This window comes from Hemitrygon akajei, chromosome 15 (assembly GCF_048418815.1).
Source record: "Hemitrygon akajei chromosome 15, sHemAka1.3, whole genome shotgun sequence".
Classification (NCBI taxonomy): domain Eukaryota; kingdom Metazoa; phylum Chordata; class Chondrichthyes; order Myliobatiformes; family Dasyatidae; genus Hemitrygon; species Hemitrygon akajei.
This window is the reverse complement of record NC_133138.1, coordinates 58,812,275-58,838,303: the sequence shown is the minus strand read 5'-3', so window position 1 is coordinate 58,838,303 and position 26,029 is coordinate 58,812,275. Positions and strand designations below refer to the sequence as shown.

Genomic DNA, 26,029 nt, shown 5'->3' with positions numbered 1-26,029 from the left:
AGAAACATCTAAATCAGTAATCTTATTCCCATTTCCAAGTACATGTCCAACATCAGGCCTCTTAGCAAGCAAAGACTGCAGTACTAGGTCTAAATTGACATTCTAATTGGAGATTTATTTCTAATATGTGTTGGAATCCAAATGCATCTCAAATATGAGCCTGGCTATTTTATCCTATATTTAGTCAATATTAAGAAAGTTACTTAAAACTGAGAGTAGCAATTGATATCCACAATCACCATTGTACAGAGCAGATGGTTCAAAACTGTTGAGTAAAAATTGCTTGAACTTGCCCTAATAATATTCATAAATGATAGGTAGAAAACAAGTGGTTAGAATTTGTAAAGATTGTAATCACTGCATGTGTTTTGGGGCTCATACTGTATATGATCCCCACAGATCTGTAAAAATGACAGCTTTCAAGCACTTGATCTTAAAGCATGGTTCTATATGCTTTGACCACTGCTCTGTACAGTGGTTCACATTCTGTATTCCAAGATGGGAGAGTTTTTTTCTCCTGATAGATTCAATAAGTAATGACTTCTTTCTTTTAAATTGTAGTTCATATATGAGTCCATGGGACTCCAGCTTCCTTTGGTGCATACCAGAATTATAACAGTTTAGCCAATCATCCACTGAATCTTGAAACTTTGTGTAGCTTGCAGAATATGTTTTCTATTATGCAACATCTGTAAAGTATTTTAGTTTGAAACTAATACCAATGCTGAACATTACAAAGTCAAATTTTAAGCCAAATAGTTCGTGTTCAAAGCCTTCAACTTTTTTCAATAAATGTGTTACTTATTGTGTTCATTTAATAGTTTCCCAATCAAAGTTAATCATCCAACTTGAAATCTACACATGGAATTTACTGTGAAATTAATTTTATTAAACTGCAATTATATGTTCTACATGCAATTCAGATACAGCAAAATCAAAATGCACTCAATCAAGTTTTGATCCTAGATAAACAAATTCCTTTTCATTTACAAATTCTTTCCAAGCCTTAGTTTCTCTTCCTTAAATAGTAATTATATTGGCAGTCTTGTCTTTTAATATACATGTCTGCTTCTAAGTAATACTTTGCCGAACAAGGCTGAGACGCTTATGTTTATATATCCTTAATTGGTAAAAGAACACATTTAATTTGCTTTTATGTTCATTAGAAAAGATGAAAAGCATTTTATAGTCTTAGTTTATTAAGTATGCAGTGTATGCTATGTTGCAACAGAAATGGACAAGTTGTACAAAAATGCAATAAAAACGAGCCTGGTTCTGATATCGAAGCAGATTATTGATGATCTCATACAAAGCTTAATGTTAACTAAAAATACCATAACATTTTCCATTCTCTGTAAGAAATCAATACCATATATGGTAAAAGCCTGGTTCTAGCACCCATGATTCAGAGTGCCTTAATCATGTTATTGGAAAGTTACCAAAGGATCTAGGAATTTGTGGTTTTTACAAGGATAAATTATAATACCACAACTTGCAAAACATACAACATGTTAAACTTACAGAACTCAGTCTGATTTTGAAAAGATTTTTTGATAGGATCAGACAATATCTTTCCTCTGAATATTTTTTCCCCATTTAAACTCCGTTTTCTTTGAAATTGTTGGACTGAATGCAGAGAAGTTTTGAATGAATTCAAACAATTTGCTTAGAAAATATTTAGCCCTTGGAGCTGTCAAAAGAACAAAAAAATCATAAATTTCTTTGTCCATTCCAGGGCTTCAGTATTTTCCATGAAACTTTTTGAAAGATTAATGAAATGTTTGCTTTTTGATGACTTGCATGGTAGCATGATACCATTGATTTTGTTTCTGTAAACTGGAAATGTAATTTTCTCAAGGAACAAAAGATAGAGCAAGGCAGATCTTAATAGTGTGTAATTGTGGAAAATAGTTGAAAGCCAATTATTCTTGAACACTAAAACTCAGCAGAGATGTAAAACAGGCTGCTGATTTGCTATAATTCAGTTTACTCCATCTCAGAAGTCATATTCTACCAAGTATGTCATACACATGGTAATGATTCTTTAGTGCCTGTTACACATTTAATTGATGTTGAGCTGATGTAAATGTAGAAAAACCTGTTAATGATTCCACAGCACAAGGAAAAGTCTGAGAAGTCCAGCTTACCATCAGCCAAGGAGATACTGGTAAGTGCAATTTCTCTGAGGAATAATAACTCAAATTGAAACAAGCAAAATGTCAGCAAGGTAGAACACACTGGAGGTCCTTGTGGGCATCCGGCAGGAATTCCATGATACAGAAATGCCAAGGCACAAAAATTGTAACAAATTAGCAATATCTAAAGTATTTGAATGTGTGTATTTCATTAAAATGTAACACTGATACAGTGAATTATCATGAATATAATAAGCAATATTAGAAACAATAGCAGAAATATTCAAGTTGCATTACAAAACATGATGCTCTGTAAAATACAGTTAGTGCTTCCCAAACAGGGATTTTCACAAACTAAATTAGTTACACTAATGCTAATCCCAATCATGTTTGTGATGTTTAAAGGCTAGCAGGAAAAAGCAGTTTTCAAAAAAACAATATTGTATATACTATGACACAAGATATTTCTGACATTTAAGAAGGAGAATTGAATGACACTGGAATTCAAAGAAATATTTTATGTGCTAGTGGTACATGAAATCCAGGAAATAACTTTTGAGTAAGGTATAAAATATGTAGAGATGATCTGATGGGGACCTTTTCACCTAGAGGCTAATGAGTACCTTGACTACATTTCTTGAGCAAGTCATGGAAGCACTGACAACATTTAAAAAGTGTCTAGGTGAGCATTTAAATTTCCTTGGCGTAGAAGGCCCTGAGCCAAGTGCTGGAGGATGGGATTAATAAAGGTAAGTTCTCATAGGATAGCATTGATATGACCAGATGGCTTGATTCAATGCTGTATAACTGAATCTATCAATTAAACATATTCTGCTTCAGAAGTTACATATTACATTAATATGTCTTTGTAAGAAATATATGAACAGACATTTGTAATAGCAGAACATATCCAGTGTTAATATAAAATATATTAATCCTTATCTTATTATAGACTAAGTCTATTCCAAGTATCTATAAAACTTTTAAAATTATTAACCTCCATGACAATATTGTCAGGCCTGTACAGGTAGGCACCTCCCAGTCTCTATCCAGCTAACAGAAGTCACTTCTACTTGTTTCCAACTCATCACCTGCAGCCTATTTAAACCCAACTCACATTCACTGTCCTTGTCCACCCATTGAACCGGCTAACCTCAACCAGTTGCTCCAGGCCTTCAGTTATCTTGTTGCTTTGTCATGTTAAGTATCCATGCTCGCTTGTTTTGTGGCTGCTTGTGGCTTGCTGTTTTGCAATTTATTATTAAAGTGATCTCTCACTACTAAATCATCTCCATTGTGCTGCATTTGGGTCATGCCCTCTGTATATTTCCTGACAGAATGGGTGAACCAGTGATTTACACAGCAGAGTTTACTTGTCTTAAAGAAGTCAACTGTTGACATTAGCACATGATCCACAAACAACATAAAATGACTGTCTGCTTGCCACTCTCAAACAACTCTCTGTCTTGTTACAGCAACCCTGCGCCAATTAACCTTCTCCATCAGGGCCCCAGATTCTGATGCCTGAATGTTTTGATGGATCCACGACCCGTTTTAAAAAACTTCTTGTCCCAGCGTGTCTTGCATTTTGAACTGCAGTCATCTCTGTATTCCACGGACCGAGCCAAGGTTGCTTTTATCATCTGTTTCTTGGCTAGCCCAGCTCTGCCCCAGGCCACAGCTAACTGGGACAATAAAACCACTAGTAGCTATGAGGGATTCACCATTGAGGTGCACCGTTGCCCACCGGGGAAGTGGAAGGGACACAGTGAATCAACTACATTGCTCGCGTCAAGGCTGAAGCCCGTTGCTGGATTATACTGTGGAATTCGGTTCCCTGGAATGCGGAAGTGCTGCTGGTCTGTTGTCATCAGGCCTCTCAGAGTACTTGAAAGATGAGGTATTTACCCGGGAGATGCCCACTGACTTCTAAAGTCTCATCACTTTGGCCCTCTGCATAGACAAGCAACATCTTATGGAACAACCCTCCCAGTCACCAGCCTGAACAATAGTTCAGTTCCCAGAACCATTTCAGGCTGCAATGCCCCCCAAACCCAGGCAGTTAAGGAGAGCTCTCTTACCCCCACCCCCTCCACCTCAAGAGTGTAATCATTGGTGGAGAAACACTCTGTGCATGTACTGTAGAGCAGCTGGTCACCCCCCATCAAATGGCCACTGTTTCCAGGAAAACAGCATCACCAGGTAGACAGGAGGGTCCTTCCAGCACGTAAGCCGCCCCTGGCCCCTTGTCCAGCACTATAGACCTCCACACCCCATGGCTTTATGCACACTGGAGGCTCTAGTGGACAGCAGTGCAACAGGGAACTTACTGGACTTCTTTGTGCATCTTGGACTCTTTACTGAGCCTATCTCTCACCTCTTCTGCATCACAGCCATGGATGGATGTCCCATGGGGTCTGCGATGGTCTGAGCGTGCACACGGCCTGTGCAAATGAGTCCATCCAGTTCCTCCTTGTCGACTCACACAACACTCCCCTCATCTTGGCTTATCTCTGGCTCTCCACTCATGACCCTCACTTCACCTGGTCACCCAGATCACTGCAGAGTTGGTGACCCACCTGCCTGCAACTTCAGTTAAATCCATGGAGACAGAGGAAACCCTCAACCTCACCCACAGGAATACACGACTTAGTCATCACCCTGAGTAATAGGGAAGCTGCCTCACAGACCACATGACTGCATGACTGACATCCTCCTGGGCACCACCCCTCCCGGAGGTCATCTGCTCTCTCTGTCTCCTCCTTAGACTCAAGCCATGAACGTTGCTGGTGCACTACAGTACGGCTTCATTCAACTATCCCAGTACCCAGCCAGGGCCGGATTTTTCTTTATAAAAAAGAAAGATGGGGTCTCTGTCCCTACATCAACCACCATGGACTCAACAAAATCACCATTAAGAACTGCTAACCTCTGCCATGATAGATAGTGCATTCAAAACAATCCACGGAGACCAGTATTCACCAACCTGGAAATTCAGAGCTTGTACAACCTGATCTGTATCCTCCAGGGGCATGAGTGAAAGACGGTGTTCATGACAACCACTGGCTACAACGAATATTTGGTGATACCTTTTGGACTTTACAACTGTCCAGGCATTTTTCAAGCCTTCATTCACAAGATCCTCTGAGATATGCTATGTACAATAGGTATGTATTCGTCAACTGCAATGATGTCCTCATCTTCTCCAAGGACCCCCAAGACCATTTCTGTCATGTCCATTCAGTCCTTCAACACCTCATTGAAAACCAACTCTTTTGCAAGTCAGAGAAATACCAGTTGCTCACCCCAGTTATTTCTTTTCTTGGTTACGTCCCTTCACCCCAGGCATAACCATAGACCCAGAGAATGTGCACGCCATCGTTGAAAGGCCCCGACCGCACTCCCTCAGATAGATACAGTGCTGCTTGGGCTTCTCTGCTTCTACCACCATTTCATTAGAAACTACAGCCAAATCACTGCTGCTCTCACCTCCCTCACCAAGTCACATACCTCAGGGTTAACCTGGTCTGCTGCCATGGACCACGCTTCCGAGGCGCTTAAGAGACACTTTCATTTTCCGCCATCCAAACCCCTTCAGAAGTTTTGTTGTAACGCATCTGACATGGGAGCTGGGGCCATTGTCTCCCAGTGAACACTGGACAAGAAGACACCCCCTTGTTCCGCTTTCTTATGCAAGTTCAACCATATACAGTGCCATTATGGAGTAGGAGACAGGGAGCTACTCACCGTTAAATGGGACTTGGAAGAAAGGAGACATTGACTGATGGGGAACCCTCAGCCCTTCCTGATTTGGATTGATCACCAGAACCTCATATCCATACAACAGACTTGCCAGCTGAACTTATATCAGGCTCTCTCCTTCAAGCAATTGAATTTCACCTCCAATCCAGCTGCAAAAATACTAATTTAGATGCCCTGTCATGACAGTTCAAGCCAGCTGAAATGGAGATCAACTGTCAGCCCATCACACCTTACAGATCCTCATGCCGATCAAATGGGATCTTGATAGCCAGATCCACCAGGATCTACATCAGAAGCCAGTTCCGGCCAGCACATCTGACAACTGAATGTACGTGCTGGTGGCCTTGCACTTTGAAGCATTCCAGTGGGCCCACTCCCTACACCTCTCCAGTCATCCAGGTGCAAAACAGACTTCAGATTTTCTGTGACGTCAGTTTTGGTGGCCCATCACGATTGTAGATGTATGTCAGTTCGTTGCTATCTGCCCTCAATGTGCCCACTCCATTTCCTCCAACCAGTAGCCATCTGGGTTTGTGTGGTGCTTACTGGTCCCTCAATGCCATGGATTTCATCATGGGTTTGCCACCTTCCCACAGGGTCATAGTGATCATGACAGTAGTGGCCCAGTTCTCCAAGGTGGCCCACTTCATTGCCATCCCCAAACTTCCATCAGCCACTGAGATGTTGGACCTGGTTCTCCAACATGTAATTCACATACATGGTTTCCCTCAGGGTGTTGTGTTGGACCAGAGTCCACAATCCATTTCCTGCTTCTGGCAAGCCTTCTGCTCTCTCCTCCACATCTCAGTGAGGTTCTCCTCTGGCTATCATCCATAGACCAATGATCAATGAAAAAGAGCCAATCAGCAAGTGGGGGAATTTCTGTGATGCTTTGTCACCTCCAACCCTTCCACATGGAAGAAGTATCTGCTCTGGGTTGAACTGTCCTACAATCTGCACACATCCGCTGCTAAGGGTATGTTACCAGTGAAGTGCTTTATAGCTAACAACCCCCATTGTTCCCCACAGAAGAACCAACAGTGGAGATCCCATCTGCCAGGGCTTCTGGAATGCTTCGTAGAGTGCACCAAGGGCCATCCTAGCTGCCAACCATGCCTACTGCCACCAGGCTAATTACTCCAGCCTGGGGACCATGTCTTGCTGTCCATCTGAGATCTGCCCCTGCACACCGACTCCCACCAGCTCTCACCCTAGATCACCTATTGTATCAATCCAGTTACTTACTGTTTCCAGCAGCCACAGTCCCTCAGGAGAACATCTACCTTCCACATGTCCTGCCTCAAGTCTGTTATCCATGGACCATTCAACCCATCTAACCCTTCACCTCCATAGCCTAGGATGATGGAAGGTGGTCCACTGTCCAGTTGACGAGTTCCCATCATCGTGGATGGGTATGCTGTACCTAATTGACTGGGAAGAATATGGCCTGAAAGTGAGTTCTTGGTCCACTTTCATCTTGGAACCATCTTTCATCAAGGAATTCCAACAACCCACACAGATCATCTTGGGCTGTTGGGTGCTGGCCATAAGGCGGGTGCAGAGTTTGTCAGGCCTGCACCAGCAGATACCCCTCAGTCTCCACCAAGCTAACAAGAATCACCAATCACTCATTCCTACCACATCACCTGTAGCCTATTTAAATCCAGCTCTCTTGATCACCCATTCAACCAGACAGCTTCAACCAGTTGCTTCTGGCCTTTAGTTACATTAATGCCTTGTTGTGTTAAATACCTGTTCTCTCTTGTTTTGTGGACTCTCATGTCTAGTTATTTTGCAGTTTATTATTAAAGTGTTTGCTCACCGCTAAATCATATCCACTGCTCTGTGTTTGGGTCAAGCCTCCTCTACATTTCCTGACACATATCCTGTGAACTTGACTTTGACTTTACAGATAACTTTTCATAATGATATCAACTCCTCAGTTAAATGGAGATCTTTGAGGGTCTGGTTTCAGAAGAATACTGTACATCATATAACAGTAATGTGTTCTTATCTGAAACATGGCATTTTAGTCCAATGAGGTACCTGGCGCAATGGGGGACGAGTCCTGGTAAAAGTATTAATGTGTAAATTTCTTACTGATACTGTCATATACTGTGATACTGTCTCCAGATACCTTATTGTACGTTGTATTGGCTTATATGGCCTTGTCTTTATCTTTCATTGGAATTCTAATTCTAACCCGCAATAATGGCTAACCTCTTACAGCTTGGTAAACAGTTAGACATATATGGGTATTATTCCCGTGACTCAGCCTTACTCACTGTGAGACGATGTGGCCTTTTACAGAGCAGCTGATTGACTTCCATATAAATATTATCATTTAAAGAAATGCAGTAAAAACTGTTCTTGCACTGATACAAGCCATTAAAAATTAGACCAAGATATATTAACATTATGTTTCACTACTTTGTAACTTCACAATTGAGAACGGATTCCCGAATGGAGGCAGCATCGCCAATTGATGAGAACTGAATGGTTACAAACAAATAACATAGATAAATTTAAATTTACCAGCTAAGTAAATTATATATATATATATATATTTAAGCATAAAAATATAATTTAATCAATACTTTAAAATATATCTTGTCATGCCAATCTTTAATTGCAAAAAAACACATCAACTGCACATTTACAAAGTGGTTGATATTATGGTGATCGATGTAGAAAAATGAGAAGTACCTCGAGTACAAAAGCTAATGGATTCAGGGACCTTCAGTGTAGCTGATGGTGTTTAGTAGACAATTAGTTGTCACTTAGTGTCACTGGCCAAGAGTGTAGTCTCAAGGAGTCTGTGCCCCATCTTGCAATCTTGATTGCCCTACCATTATAATTGCTGCTACATATTTTCTATTCTTATATTTCTCTATGTCCTTGGAAGCTTTCTCTTTTTCTTCTATATCAGGGGTTCCCAACCTGGGATCCACAGACCTCTTGCTTAACAGTATTGGTCCACGGTCTCTGTTCTATACTGTAGTAATAAAACTGCCAGTGGCAGTATTCTTGAATATCCTGAACAATTTCCATCAACTTTAGTTACTTACAATGGCATTTAAATGGATTTCCTTCTTTAAACTGATGAAAATTTTTGACTACTTGTTTTTCCATTTATTACTAGTTAAATAACTAAGTATTCAGAAAATAGGTCAGTTAAGTGGATTTTAGAAAATAACCTTATAGGAAAGCATTGGACTATGTGAGTTTGTGCACTGGGCTTCCAGTTATGATATGAGCTACATCCTTGCAACTTATAATAGAACAATGGTAAAAGATGAGAAGGGATTAATAGAAAAGGATATATTCTGTAAAAATCCTTCATGTAAATCCCCAGTTCCAGATGAAGAACAAAGTAAACTTATAACAATAGAACACAGAGGACTATACACAGAAACAGGCCATTTGGGCCACAATGTCTGTGCTGAACACAATACTGAATTAAACTAATTCTCTTCTGCTGGTACAAGATCCATATCCCTCCATTCTTTACATTTCTATGTGCCTATCTAAGCTTCTTAAACACCACTGTCATAACTACTTCCACCACTCCCCTCAGCAGTCCATTCTAGGCACCTAACACTCCATGTATTTAAAAAAAACTTGCCTTGCGTTCTCTAGTACTTTACTTTTCTAGTTCAGGAGAATAATTTTAATTGGCTACCCTATCTATGCCCCTCTCTTAATCTCACAGACTTTTATCAGGTCTGCCCTGGACCTCCAGTGCTCCAGAGAAAACAAGTTGAGATTGTCCAACCTTTCCTTAAGGCTCATACAGGCAGAATCTTGATAAATAACTTCAGCATCCTTTCCAAAAGCTCCACACCTGTAAGGGTGCAACCAAAATTGCACACAATACTTCAAAGTTTTATATAGCCATAACAAGACTTACATCTTCTTTTCTGCCCGAACTGTTTGACCACTTTCAGCAAGTTAAGGACTTGGACTCCAAGATCCCTCTATATATCAATGCTGTTAAACTCTGCCATTAACTAAGAGGTAAATGGTACACCTTTCCCTTACATTAGACTTCCCAAAGTGTAACCTGTCCCTTATTTAAGTGCAACATCCACAGGTGTAGTGAAATTAATAGATATTAGAACAAAATAAAATGTGATCATCAACATGAAAGAAAGATAGAATTGAAAATCAAAAATCAAAAATGCTCAGCAGGTCAGGCAGCATCTGTGGATAAAATAAAAGTTTCAGGTCAAAGATTTCCAGGATTTCAATTAAGTGTTTTTGAAAGGCCTATCCATAATAAAAACTTGGAAGAAAATTACCCAACTATTTCAGAAAAGCATTGCATCACAATCAACAACTTAAAAATTTTAGGATTAGTTTTAAAATGCACAGATCAAGAACTCTATAACCAGCTATGAAAAGAATTTTAGAGAATAAGTGCAGTAAACCAGATGGTTTAAATCTTTCTAAACTAAATTATTTACATGAACTTGAAGGTCAACTATTTGGAATGCAGCTGTTCTTTTTTGTTAACTTTAAAAGGGAACAGTATATTTTCCTACTGAGCATGGTTTCAGATCATACAGATCTTGTGATCAAATCAAATGATGTTTGATATAGATTTGAAATTTTATATTTAACATTTATATATATGGTACAGCCAAAAACACAGACAGATAGAGTGCATCATTGAAGAATAAATAGGAAATATTTTTTTCTAAATGTGTAACACTGGCATATCCAGTGTCTTGCATAAAAGTAAACCTTCGCAAAAGAGACTACATGACATATCTTACAGATTTATCTTTGCATTACCAGTGAAAATTAAATTACTACAATGCTACTAAAACCCAGATATTTAAAGAAGGGATTTAGCCTAACTTTTAATATTCTTCCCACTAGAGTTGCTAAGAACTATGATGTGTAGGGTATCAATTTCAGTCTAGCCATTCCAGCTATGGTCTGTTATTTGAACTCCAAGTTTAGTCCGTAATATAAGACAACATCTGCATGAAGTAATTGGATTTGTGGCTGGAAAATAGTTCACTGGTGATAAAAGTGAAGAACATTGGTCAGAGTTCCTTTGCAATTTGGATCTATTGATAACAAAAGCTGAAGTCTTTTTACTGAGGTTAAATTTGACATTTCATTAATTTTATATAATAAAATAATAGTTAAAATCGATCTATAATATTATTACTTTTCATTAAATTACAGATATTAATCATGTGTACATACACGCCATTGAATATATGGATTTTAGAACAAAATTGATGTTGTTTCATGCATGAAAGTTAAAGAAAATGTGGCTTTATGAATAGAACGATGATTTGCCCATATTAGGTAGGTTGTGTCCTGGAATTGTTGGCTGATGATACTAGGAATGATGGGTTTAGATTTATTATCAAAACTAAGGATGTAGAAGTTTCCTTAACAATAGTGGGACAGACTTAAGAACAAAGGGAGAATGTTGTAGAGAGTCACCGGCAAGTCAGCAAGGTAGTCAGATGTGTGTTGATGTAGATTATTGTGAAGCACTACACTAAACCAAATGGAAATATTTGCCAAATAGTAGAATCTGTAGCAGAGTGGAAAAAGAAATGGATAAAAATGAGAGTGAAGATGCAATGGAAAGAGCAAAAATGAAAGGGAGAATGTACTGAAAATGTACAACAGATCAGGCAGCGTTTATTAAGAGAGAAACAGGCAATGTTTCTGATCAGTTACCTTTTATCAGTAATATTTCAAGGTGAAAATGCTGGTAAGTAACTTTATAAAATGATAAATGGTAAATGATTACAGGCAAATTCATTGAATGGAAATGCAAGAGAGTAGTACGGAACTGGATATACTGTAGTTATTTGTTATTAGAAAGATATTGGAGCTCAGAAAAGTGGAGGAAAGTTTACAAAATTTATTGCATAAAGGCATTAATACATATTGGCACCTAGAATGTTGTGACTTTTTCATTTTGTATAATATCAGTTAAAGAATTGTTAGATTTCAAGGTTTTAAAAGTGTACTAAATAGCAGCATCAGGTCATTGTGCTTTGCCTCAGAAATCCATCCAACTGATTTCAAAAAGTAGACGGAGTAGGATGTGTGGTCGCTATTATCTACTAGGTTTCATACAAATGACAAGGGATGAGTTTATAGATACAACTCTATTGTTAGAAGAATCAAGATAATTATTATGGAAATGAAAGAAATAATGGTAAAACTTTTCTTATTTGAAGGGCTATTGCAACATTGAATATCAATACTGTCTTAAAGATATCTGGAAAGGGGAAAGGTACAAAGAAATCACTCCAGCTGAAGAAATATTAAAATAAAATTACAACAATCTTTAATGGTCAAGCTTTGAAAAGATCATCTGATACATTTGTCTGAAGCATATGTATCAATGATATCGTCCACAGTTAAACAAAACAGACTTTCATATATATCTGGCTACAAATAACCATAATTCACCGAGTGAACCAACAAACTATATTTGAGACACTTCTCGATGTATTGTAAAGTTACTTCACCAGTGCCAAGGCTTTTTTCAGAAAGGATCTCAGAAGATTGAACTTGTATACTTAATATAAAGTGCCTTGAAAAAGTATTCAGCCTCCAACCCTTTGTTTACCTAAGTAAGTATCACAACCAGGGATTTTGATCAATATTTATTTAATGATCACATGCTCCTTTCTTTTTCCACAGTAGAGCCCAAAAAAACAGGGAAAATTGTAAAGCTTGAAAAACTAAAACTTCAAAACTGAAATGCCAGCAGTTCAAAAGTATTCATCCCCCTTTGCTCAGTACTTAGCTGAACCACCTCTTTCAGCTACTACAACCAGTAGTCTTTCTGGATATGTCTCTATTAGCTTTGCACAAGGAGAGGGAGCAAGATTTGCCCATTCTTCCTTACAAAATTGTTCAAGCTGTGCCAAATTAGTTGATGATACACTGTGATGTTAAACAGTGTAGACAGATCCTTCTGCCTGCCTGTCCTTTGCCTCTGGTTAAGATCAGACCTAATGCTAATAATTTATTAATAAGTGAAAATATCATTCACTTCAAGTTGCAATTTGAAACTGGCACTACTAAATCACCAAGACCAAAATAGGTGAGAATACTCAGTAAGCCATCAGTAGTTTCTTTAATGCATTGAAAGGTTACATCTAAAACATCACTGCATATGCTGACTGATTTGCTAGGTTTTGTCATTTACTAGTTTTGGTTGAGTCCACCATACAGATTTCATTTACTTTGTTTTTGATATAACATTAAATATAAGAATAGAGCTGACTTGTACTTTGGATTTGGCTTGGGGAACAAAGCTTTAATGTTTGCACATGTAAGTATTTGCTTATCAGTTGCATTTTTAAGAGAATAGGAAGCCATTTCTTTAGAGACACCCATCTCTCTTCCAGCCATCCGAGATATTTATCTGCAGTGCTGCATATGCACAGCCCCTAGCTTTGTCAATAATTTCACCCGTCTGTCCAACAATCTCTTTGACCCCCTACTTCAGCGTTAGGGCAAAGATTGTTAGGATGAGAAACAGCTTTTACCACCTATAAGACTACTGAACTCCCCGCCAACACCCAGGTTTCATCACGTATGAAGTGCCGGTAACACTATACTGTTTACTTTTTAACTTGTGCCATAAATACACCTCATTATTTGTTAATTTATTTGTAGTAATATGTATTGTGTGTGTGAGTTATACGCACTGTGTTATAAACAATGGTCCGGAGGAACATTGCTTCATTTAGCAGTATACATGTGTACAGTTGCATAATGACAGACTGAATCTGAACTTGAGAAATTTCAGAAGTAGGATGCTATTTGTCTTCATGTAATTGGAGTGATTTGCTTAAGGATTTACAATACATGCATCCGTTGAATCAAAGCTTAACTTGCTTGTTCCAATACAAACTATTGTATACCATTTTATATTCAGCTTTTGCCTCAAAGTTCCAATGGAAGTAACCATAAATGTTAAACTGGAGAGGATGGGAGAGTAAGGAATTTAATTTTTCACTGATTTACAAATGTGAGGTTTGAATTTTAGCCAATTATGTAATGGAAATATGAAGAACTGTAGAAATTTGTCCCAAACAAAGTACAGCAAATATAGATTGGTAATTCTTCAAAACAAAATGATTAAGACCAAGGAATGTGATTTCCCTCCAGAAAGCTCCTCACAATTAAACATGCAGCATTTTATGTGAAAGCATTTGTCCTGAACGATGTACAGCCAATACTGATTGGTAAAACTTCAAAACAAGAAGACGAAGGGATGTGGGTTCTCTTCAGGAACCCCTCACTATGAAACATACAACATTTTATATGAAAAAAACTACTGCAGTTTAAAATTAATTGTTCTTTTGCATGCAACTGTGCAGTAAAGAGCAAAAAGGAAGTCTTCATGCAGAAAGTTTAATAGAACACAGGGTTCATGTGTGATACTATGTTTTCAAGTTTGCTGAGCTAGAAGAGAAGTGTGCTTGGACAATATCAGTAGGTTAAGGGGTGGGAAACAAGGGTAAAGGTTACAGTTGATTTTTTTTTTATTTACGTTGTAAAGTAACTATGTTATGGGCCAAATGTATAACCAGTTAAACTAAAAAAATTCATCCTAACATTAACCAGAATTATTCTCAAGGAGACAGCAGTTTGAAATATTGATCTTTAGTTATGCGTTTTTATTTAGATTTTAATAAACTGCATTTAGCTCTTTGTGCATCCCTACTCTTTTCACTTTTCCAAGAATGTTACAGGGTAAGTTTCATCAACCATGTCAATCAACTTTAATCTTTGGTGCTGTAGAAGATGTATAATTTTACATGAATTTTCATTGGCTTTTTGTGTCTTTAGAATGGTTAAAATAAGATTTTTTAGGTTCTGCGAAATGCAATAGATTTCTCAAAAATTAGGAACTAATAAGCAGCATAAACTAAGCTGCACAAAAAGGTATTATTTTCTTTAATGCTACCAGATATAAATAGCTGTGTGTAGTTGTGCAAGTCATACGGCCATTTTCTCCATACATTTATTGCATAAAATTTTGCTTGATAGCAAAATATTATTTTTTCAGAACCAAAAGTGCATTCTTTTTAATCATTCAAAAGTCCAATGAAAATATGTTTAAAATTGTACATTATTTACAATGTAAAATGTTGTTGTTCAAGGGTACGGTTTCTCCTGTCACATTCACAAAGCAGGGAAAAGTGTTAACAGTTGCGCACACAAAAAGTTCAATGTTATTTTCTTAATCCTTTTTTCCTGGTACAAATTAGCTAATAAAACTAGATCATTAATGATTAAGATGTAATTCTGTGACTCCCTAATACAGATTCAAAATTATGTGCTAATTTATAAAAGAATATAAATACCAAAATATAATTCATGAAAAATTACTTCTAAACAATTCAATTTATAACAAATTCAAATATGAAAATGGAACATGTTTATGCTATTTTTCCCAAAAGTTTTAAAATTTCTGAACACAAGGGAACATAATTTAAAACCTTTTATAACAGAAATCGTTTTGGTACAGTACTAGTATTTTGTCAAAGCTGAGGCATTTGTTTCCATACAAGTTTAATTTCAACAATAAAATGTTAAATAATAAGATGCTGCCTGACCTGTTGAGTTCATCCAGCATTTTGTGTGTATTGCTCTGTGCTTCTGGCATCTGTGGAATCTCTAGTGTTAGCAAAATGTTACTCGTGTTTTTTTAAATCAAAGCTTTTCTGTGAAAAATAAAATTCATTTTCCTGGCAAACATATTCATTACACAGCAAGGACATGGATTTGTTCCTATTTTTTATTTGATCGTCTAAGTACTGACTTGTGTTTCTGATGATGAGGGCACCATAGTGCAAATCACCAGGTAGTGGAGAATGTCTTGTAAACCAGTGTACAGTATTGATTGATGGCAATGTTTCCAGACAGCAGCTTAACTTTGCAGAGCTGAACACAGGAGTAGCAGCAAGAAAGATGCTACACCAACATCAGTTAATGGAATTTTCAGCAAATTACGTGTTGGTTGCTACTTGATTTCTTGAATTGATTCTGAGTGTTTATATTGTATACAACTATAACAAGCTGACAAAGTCAATAAAGAATAGTGCAGCAGACATTGAAGGAACTTTCGCTGTTTTCAAATGTTCTGCACAAACCAGTTTTTTCCTAGACATTAAGGAATTATTAGACATTCCACTTGAGATAGTGCAGCTAGGAGAGTAATAAGAAAAGGTGTGCTGTTGCATAAGCTCCTGGAAGAGAATGAAGGGGAAAAGAAGGGTGTGTGAGATGAGAAGGTCATGTCCAAATAGATTTCTCTTTTAGAACATAGAGACGTACAGCACAGGCCTTTCAGCTCACAATGTTGTAACAATCCAAATTAATTAATTATCAAATGACCAACTAAACTAATCCCTTCTCCCTACGTGATGTCCATATCCCTCCATTTTCCTCACAGTCATGTGCCTATCCAAATGCTTCTTAAAAGTCCATAATGTATTTGCCTCTACCACCACCTCAGTCAGCACTTTCTAGACACCTACCACACTCTGTAAGACACTTGACTTCCTTGTCTCCTTTAAAATTACTTCCCTCATCTTAAATGCATGCTCTCTGGCATTAGACATTTCAGCCCTGGGAAAAAGATACTGTCTGTCTACTCTGTCTACATCTCTCATAATGTTATAAGCCTCGATCAAATCTCCCCTAGGCTTTTGCTGCCTCAGAGAAAACAACCCAAGTTTGTCCAACCTCTCCTTACAGCACATGCCCTCTAATCCAGGCAGCATCCTGGTAAACCTCTTCAGTACCCTCTCCAAAGCCTCAAAATCCTTCCTAAGATGGGGTGACTGGAACTGTATGCAATACCCCAGATGCAGCCTAACTAGAGTTGTATAAAGCTGCGACATAACTTGCTGACTTTCCAACGCAACACTTTGATCAATAAAGTCAAACATGCCATATACCTTCTTAACCACCCTATCAACCCATGTAGCCACTTTTGGGGAGCTCTGAACTTGAACCCCAAAATTCCTCAGCTCATTTACAGTGTTAAGTGACTTGCCCTTAACAACATACTGTTTCTTTACAGTATTTGACCTATTAAGATGCAAATCTTCACAATTGTCAGGTTTAACTGCATCTGCCATTTCTCCTCCCATATCTGCAACCAATCTATATCCCACTGTATTCTTTGCTAATCACCTATGCTATCTGCACCACCAATCTATGTATCACCTGCAACTTAAGTGAAATGTTCTTTCTGAACTTAAGTGGAAGAACAGTAAGTGAGAACGACTGTGCTTTAATAAGGACACCTTCACAGAAGCTGGCTGTCTTTCATAGAAACTATTCTTGGAGCAGGGCAAGGACTGAAAGGCAACAACAACCGTGATTTTTATTTTATGCGTTTGACTCTGTCACAGCTAAATTTGGCAATATTTGTAGTATCCCTCAACTAAATTTCTGCTATAGTGTAAACATGGTCAATGAGGCTATTTTTCATGAAAGACACAATTGCATATTATCCTCTTGTACCAGAACCAGTAAGAAAAGAAAGAAAGCAGCTTTACAGGACAGGATGAGATGTGCGCAATGTAGGGTTCCGCTGACTCTGTGCATGATGAGTGAGCAAAGCTTGTCGACTCCGTCATGTCCCAGAAGTGAAGTAATTACTTTCTCTTGATGCTTATTTTAGTTTAAGACCATAGACAGTCAATCTTATAGGTCATTACCTCAAATTATGTCTTTGGTTCTGTGGAAGCTTGCGCTGACAGTTGCAGTTGTGAAACTGAAGGTTGACCATTGGGGGACAAGGGCAACCGGCTGGTGTCAAGGCTGACAAATCAAGTGTGTAATCTAAATTCTCTTGTGCAACATGTGTAGAATGAAAGCCATGTGATCACATGTTTGATCGATTTGCTGCAAGGAGGGGTCTGGAGGAGCCCCGCAGTAATTGACCGTCAAGGTGTGAAGATTACCAGCAGCCAGCTCAATTCTTGTCACCGGCGCAAATGGCATATGTCTGGAGGCAAAGTATAGAGTCCATCATGAACACTTTAACATGTACTGTATAATTGGAATGATCTAGGGCCAAATTCTCCATTCACCAGAGTTCTGCAGTTTACCTCATCTCTTATGCTGTACATCACAAAATTCTAGACCAAAGGCCAAGAGAAAATAAACATTCTAAACCATACTGATATATGCCAAACACAATATAAAACTCTTATTAGCATTGTACAACCTCTTATGTCCTTCTGATGTCTTTATCAATGCTGATCATCCTATTTACTAATTATTATTACCAATGCTATCTCAATGGAACATAGATTAATGGAAGCTGTTCAACAAGTGGAGGTGACTACAAATGTGACCTGGAACGTGGACTGCAAGCATCTCAACCTGGCTGAAGGCTGGATTGCTGTTGGGGCATCTAAAGACAGAGGATAAGTGTATGTTGAAGTAATGGGAGGAACAGAAATGACTTACCATCTTGGAGTCATTTCTTTCCCATGCTACACCACTTTATGGTATTTCATGGATCAGATTCCCCTCTAATATTAATGCCAGCTTCTGCTCCTCTTTAAGATGGCCAGTCTAGCTTTAAGCGCTACAGACTGATTTTAACTAGAGGTAGACCGCAATGATATTGGTCCCTGCAAGCGTGTACTTTCATTGGGTAGCATGGTTAGCATCAACAGGACACCAAATATGGTCACTTGCATGTCAATGTTTCACTGATGAGAGACTGTAGAATTTTGAGCTGGTCATTGGCCAACACTCACAGCTGTACATTGTCATTCCCCATCTCCAGCACTTTCTCCAACAAGATCATAATGCCACAAAGTACATAATAGATAATCTAGCACTTAACTTAAAAAATCTATAGATTTTAAATGACAGACCAGTATTCTTAAACATGTAATTAACCCTCTCAAGGTATGACACACCAGCAAGGTGGATACCAAAGTTTTAGAATTTAATGAGAGAATGCGTAAAGTGCTACTTGAATGAGTCAATAAATATTCCACATACTAACCGTAAAAAGTGGATGTAAAATTTAAATTTATTAGAGAAGATATTTATTACTCATTTTCATTACTCACGTTCAACATCAAATAAAATATTGGTAGAAAAAAAAGTTATATTAAATTGATGAGATGAGTAAAACAAAATAAATGTTCAGGTAGGTATATTTCTTGTAATCCTATCACTTTTTGCAGGTTTTACTGTTAAACATTATCGTGTGGCTATATTGATATTGTAAGATCTATGAGAAAAATAAATCTATTTAAATTTATATGGAAAATGTCAATGAACTTGATTAATAATTACAAATCATAATTAACTGAGAAAGGCAAATTAATCTCTGCCCAAACACATTGCCCAGCATATAAAACTAAAACTATAACATAGATCTAACTATTGCCTTTTAAGGTATAACTTGCTGTTTGATCTGTTGTATTCATCGAGACAGCAATCAGACTAAATCAGGAGGAGGCCTCTTCAGTTTCCCAGCACATTTCCTGCTTTTACAACAGCATTCTTTGGAATTCAGCTCATTTCCCACAAGCTAAAAATTACAAATCAGTCTGGACTTTTCCAAAGCTAGATTTATTAAGCCTTTTTCTTTCTTTTGAAAAAAGGTAAGGAGCCCCTGATGTTAAATTTTCTTTAAATGTTACAGTTTCACTTCATTGTTTGACAACAGTAATTCAATGACAGGTTTTGGTGATGGAACTTTTTGGACTGTGTATAGATTGTATGTTGTTGTCTGAAGTTTCCTAACTTCATATCTTCATCTGACATAAGCAAGTTGTACACTAATGGAATATTTGACTTCTCTATCTTGGCTTCATTCTTGAAAATGAAGTATTTTAGACTGTGGAGCAAACATTTTTTGTTTATTTATTTAAACTTTAAAACAATTGAAGCTACAGATAGCAGTTAGAGATTTTTACTGACTTAATACTCGCCTCCAAAATAATGTCAATGATCCTGTACTCCCATAACATGGAAAAGTATTTAAAGCTATTATAAATCAAGTTCATTCTCATGAAAACATACATTTTATTGGAAAGAAAATCAGAAGAACTGGAGATGCAGGAAATCTGAAATAAATATAGAAAGTGCTATAAGTACTCAGCAAGTGAAGCAGCATCTGTAGAAAGAGAAATAGCATTAACATTTCAGTTCAAGGACTCTTCATTAAAACCGGAGAGACAAAATTAGCTTTAATCTGCAAGGAAGGCGGGGAAGGATAGATAGAACAAAAAGGATGGCTTTGAATATGGTAAAACCAGGAATGGTGTGGAGATATGTTGAACAGATCTCTGGTAGTTATGTTAATAGGAACAGTTTGAGGGTAAGAAAATGAATACAAATCACTCTATAGGAGATAGCACAGCAATCTTGGTCTCACCCTATCAGACATATTCCTTTTGCCCCATCTGTACCCCCTCCCCAATTTTCTCTGTAACTTTCCCCAGTTCTGACCAATCATTAGTCTTTCTCTTTGACTTGCAGAACGTTTCCAGCACTCTGGTTCTATTTTACTTTGAATTGTTTATAAATTTGATTTTATATACTTTAAATGTAAAATTAATTTTCTTTAGTTTTGTGTATAATCAAAAACAAATCACACATTCATTGCTACTTTAGATGAGTTAGGTTGCAGATACATAGACTGACAACTTTCCCTGTGGGCTGGAGGAGGGAATGATAAGACTTTGCCAGGACTGAAGTGTTCAGCGATCTGCAGTCAGTAGTTTTGGGCTGGTGGCAAAGGAGAAATGATTGGCATGAAAATTTTAGCATGGATTTCAAACAGATAATAGTACAGTCATCTTTGAGCATATAGGATAGAAACCCAATTTATCTCAATTTCTCCTTGTTTTAACATAGTACTTGAGAAAGTTTATTTCACTTTAAAGTTGCATAGAAAGGCACAGTTGTAAGGAAATATTTCACTTGTCCTTTCTGTAAGTTAGTTGCATGTTAAGTATTGTTACCAGATAGATTTAATAGATGTATATATACTTAATGTAGCTCAGTTTTTTTCCCCTCTATATTTATTTATCATATATTTCTTCGTAATGCTGCCATAAAGTTAACAAATTTCACGACATATGCCAGGGATACTAAATATGATTCTGATGAGAGATCAGAAAATGAAACTTAAATCAAACCTGAATATCTTCCAGTAATTAACGAACTAAATGGCATGTTACCTTTTAATGTAAAAGGATTGTAGTATAGAGTTAAGAATTCTCATGGCAATTACATAGAACTCTGGTGAGAACATACACATGGCACTGTGTACAAATATATTTTGCTCACCTAAGGAAACACAATCTTGTCCTAGAATGAGAACACTGAAGGTTGACAAGAGAGGTTCCTGAAATATGAGATTGAGTGGATGAGGTCTTTATTCCTTAGAGTTCAGAAAAATAAGGGTGTTCTTATATGAAAACACCATTCTTAAGAAGCTTGACCACATGGACACTCAAAGGTTGTTTTCCCTGGCTCGGGGAGTCTAGGATCAATGTCTTAGAATTAAAAGAAAATACAAGGAGAAATCTCTTCAGTCAAAATGTCTTGAATCTTTAAAATTTCCTTACTCAAAAGGATATTAATGTTGTGAGTTTGTATATATTCAATGGAGAGAGAGTTAACATTTTGTAAATAAAGGGGATCATTGAATGTTGGACATTGAAGAGGTAAGACTGAGTTAGCTGATCAGTTAAGCAATGGAGAAGTAGGCCTGAATATTCTGTTATTGGACTTGTTTCTTAAGCTCACGTATCTTGATATATTCCATTTTGAACAAATGAGTCATTCTAAATTTTGCTTTCCAAAAAAGCAAATATTCTGATGCTGTTGTAAGTTCTACCTAATGTTCCATCTGAAAAAGTATATAGTTAGTCAAAAAACAAGCACTACCATTTGGATTTGAGGTGAAAAGCATCCCTTTGTTAATACAGTCTTAACTGCAAGTATTAAACATTTAATCTCCATAGCCATTATCCATCTGTACTGGCTTGGCATATTTGAGGCAAGATTTGTATAACAAAGGCAACAGAAGAATGAACAACTTGGTTACAAAGGATTAGGTAGCCAGAACTAGATTTAGACTGGATAGTTTTGTTGCTTAATTTAAGTGATTAAATTTAACTCAAATGCAAACAGTAAAAAGATAGTAGTTATTCAGTTTGCAAATAGACTTATGGCCAGTACATAATCATTACGATCTTCAATCTGGAAGTGCATGTTGAGTATATTCAGTAATCTACACCTTCATGAGCTCACTAATCTTAGAAAATCAATTCATTTTTTAGTTAAGGATACCCATGTTCAGATATTCTACCAGTCTGTATGCTTGGAGATGTTCACAAACAGGGCTTATTTTGTTTCCATTTGATTTTAATATAATTTAAATATTGGCAATAAATGCATTTGCTTTTAAAGGATTAGCTGGCATGTATCTATTAAGGTATCACAGATATTAAACAATTTGTTTTTCACTGACATAGGAAAGTAAGCTAAATGGCTTTGCTGAAATTCAGAAATTGTTTCTGCAGACAGCTGGAAGCATCTGGAATTAGTGTTCTGTTCCAGACACAACCACCCCAGTGTTTTCCATTCTTTGTTAGCATAAAAGTTAGCAATAATCATCCAGTCTATTTCAGCTAAAATGTTGCTTTACCACATTTCAGGAACTTTTCATGTCAATCTATACACTATCACAGAGCTTGATGTAGGTTTCAATCTAAATCTCCCTCGTATCATAACATAAAATTGTGCAATAAAGTGTACAATAGACTGCCTGGGTAGGTTTAGAAAAGCAATTCTGCTTTGTGTAAGTGATGCATAAAACAGATGGGAATCATCAGAGAGAATTTTTTTTTTTTTTGCAGTTCTCAAGTGCAAAACCAGAGGAAAATATGACTCTATATTGGCTTGGAACAAAAACTGCAATAAAAGCTTGTGGGTATGTGAAATTTGAATAGGACGGAGTTATATTGCTGTAGACTTATTGTAAGATTGCATCATCCCGAAGAAGCAGGAAAATAAAACCTCTATTTTTTTACATAATCAGTTCAGAAAAGTAGTTTAAAATTATTGATGCAATTTGCATATCTTTTAAACTTTAATAATTAAAGTTTAAATTTCCTTTCAAGAGAACAGATACAAGCATTAACGGTACGTACCTCTTGCAGTTGCTCCATTCTGGAATCACACCTGTTGGAGCTGTTGATAGAGTCTGAACTTCTCTCTTCCTGAATATAAATACGGTTGCTGAAAACCAAACAACACAAGAAATTTCTAGTTGTGGGCCTTTTGAATAGTTTTCTGTGCTGCTTCCTTTGGAAAACCCTTTTCTATTACCTTATATGAACTGAAAAGGAGTTAATACTGCTACATGCCACAACTGACAGAGCACTGAATGAATTCTATTGGTTGCACTAAGTCATATGTACCCTGCTGTGACCTGTGGCCGTTGAGCACAGGACTTCTTTTACCCACTAAGGAAGCCGTGTTTGGCAATTTTCATGTTTCTTCTAAATTTGGAGTTTTTGACGATATCGTAGGCTTGGCTTGAGACTCTCCTCATCCATGTGGAAATCATTAAAATTGAGAGACTCTGTAACTAGCGCCAGCTTTATGCCTGGGAACATGAGTGAACTGCCTGAGAGATTGTTTATAACAACTAACTTCCTCCATCTCCCCGTGGACAATCTCTGCATCTAGAGATTATAGCCACAAAAAGGGAAAGCAGACTGGCAAGCTTTAAATTACTCAAGTACATAGAATTCCAGTTTGCTTTGGAATCTTAGACAGTCCAAATAGTTCTCTTCTTGTTTCAATACCTTCTCATTGTATATACATAAAACTTTATTTGTGCAACATACATACAAGGAACAGATTTAAACCCACAGATTCTGAAACTGACATTGTTTAGAAGATGAAGGCAAATCAGAAATCCCTAACTCTGCTGCATATGTTAGATGCTACAGGAGTGCTATTTTATAATTGAAAGTTTAATGTATACTATGCATAATAGAAAAGCAAAGAAAATCCTTTGAAATCAGCATTGACAATCTCTTTAAATAGCAATGTCATAAATGTTATTCTCGTGCTTGAGAAAATGTCTGAGAAATGAGTAATTCTGGCTTGCTTTGCGTTTTCATATTTGCACATTTTAAAACTGCTGTCCAGATACATGATAGCCTTTAACCTGAACTGAGATCTTGGAAATCTGTCAGATTATTTTATTCCTAATTTCTTTATAGATCTAAAGCTGAGTGTTAAGAACTAAATTTGATAGAGTGGATGTGAAGAGGATGTTGCTTATGGTGGGAGAATCTAAGACCAAAGGCCACAGCCTCAGAATAGAGGGGCATCCATTTAGAAGGGAGATGAGGAGGAATTTCTTCAGTCAAAGAGTGGTGAAGCTGTGGAATTCTTTGTCACGGGCAGCTGCAGAAGTCAAGTCTTTATGTATATTTAAGGCAGAGGTTGATGGATTCATGATTAGTCAGGGCATAAAGAGATATGGGGAGAAGGCAGGAGATTAGGGCTGAGAGAAAAATTGGATCAGCCATGATGAAATGGCACAGCAGACTCAATGGGCTGAATGGCCTAATTCTGCTCCTGTATCTTATGATCTTATTTTGGTCTTAAACTGAAGTAACAAAAATGTGATTCATACAACATTTAGCAAATACAAATTATGTTTTCTAATTGTAAAATAGATTTTCAGCAGAATGCAGAAATAACATTTAATGGGTCATAAGAATCCAATAAAATCCACTGTGCAGAATTTTTAATAAATTACTTTATTCAAAAATATATTTGCTTTTCTAAAGGTGTTAGAAAAAAGAAATAAGCTCAGAAAATGTAGAGTTATGTGTATTAAACTATAATCATAATTTGGTGATCATTTATTGAAGGGAATGGCTGCACGTTTTTCTGAGCATCTGATTTAACCATCCACAGAGATAAAAAGATGGAATTAAATCACTTTTTAGGGTGTCATTTTCCATTCATCAAAGAGATAGTGTAAAGATAGTCAGTACAAAACCAAACAAAAATTAAATTCACAACCTCTTCCCCTTTATTTATCTTTATCAACACATTTAATAACAGCAAAGAGATGTTCATATCATAATCTTTATAAAAATCAATAAATATGGCCCGACAATGTATTCACTCAACAATATGAAGGGCCTCTTCCAATCTTTTTGCCACTTTCAAAGTAAGTTCCTTACTGTTTCCTTCAGCATAGCAAAATATATTTCCTTTGGCATCATCCCATTTCATTTTATTTGATACTTAAACACATTTCTTTAAATTTGTTACCTCCCTTTTTACTACATTGATCACGTAGCTGGATTTCAATTTTGTAATATTTCTTTTCCATTCATCGTGAGCAGTTGCACAAGTCAGCGAGCTGTGGAGCTGGGTAGCTTACAGAAACCATCTTGCAAACCCAAACAAAAGTTGGAATTGCATCTTGGTTGTTTGGTTAGTTCCTCCTCTGTGATATTTCCTGCTATAGAGCAAGAGAAGGAAACTTAAAACTGCACTTACCTATCAAAGCTAGCATTACCTTAGTTCATAGATGACCAACATTGCATGTTCAATATATATTGGAACATCTTAGGTGCAGATCCCTTGACTAATTGCCTCAACCATATTTATATCACCTCTAATGACCTTTGGTAATTTAATTTCCCTATTATCCAGTGAATTATTGATGCTTCACTTTGTTTCCCTTCTTGTTTCTTAACTAGTGTTACCAAGTGTAAAGGAACTTCCTTCACAATTCATACTTTCCCTGATTGAGATCAGTTCCATTTCAATTCTACAGCATCTTTTTCCTAAAAATTAGATGCTAAGGATACCTGAGATTATTCAGGATAGGGCTAGCTTAGTGCTTTACTGCAGTAAAATAGTAGATAGCTGTTTGACTGTGTAGGGCATCATTGTCTAAAAGGATTTGTTTCTTAATTACCGATCTTAATTCTTAATTACATGATTAGCAATAATTGAACAAATTTCTTATAAGCAGAAAATTTGGCCAACATATCTCAGTGACATCCAAGGTATTGAAGTCAATTATAAAT

At 37.0% G+C, this 26,029-nt stretch overlaps 1 long non-coding RNA gene across 3 annotated transcripts in view; it reads right to left on the bottom strand.

The window, feature by feature from the left end:
* Positions 1-23,395, bottom strand: part of LOC140739382 (uncharacterized) — a 39,894-nt gene extending 16,499 nt beyond the window's left edge. For 2 of the 3 annotated variants that reach the window (XR_012101615.1, XR_012101617.1), the window contains exon 1: positions 23,111-23,282. This is a non-coding gene — a long non-coding RNA (uncharacterized lncRNA). The other variant, XR_012101616.1, reaches the window with a different exon arrangement.
* Between the last annotated feature and the right edge of the window lie 2,634 nt (positions 23,396-26,029).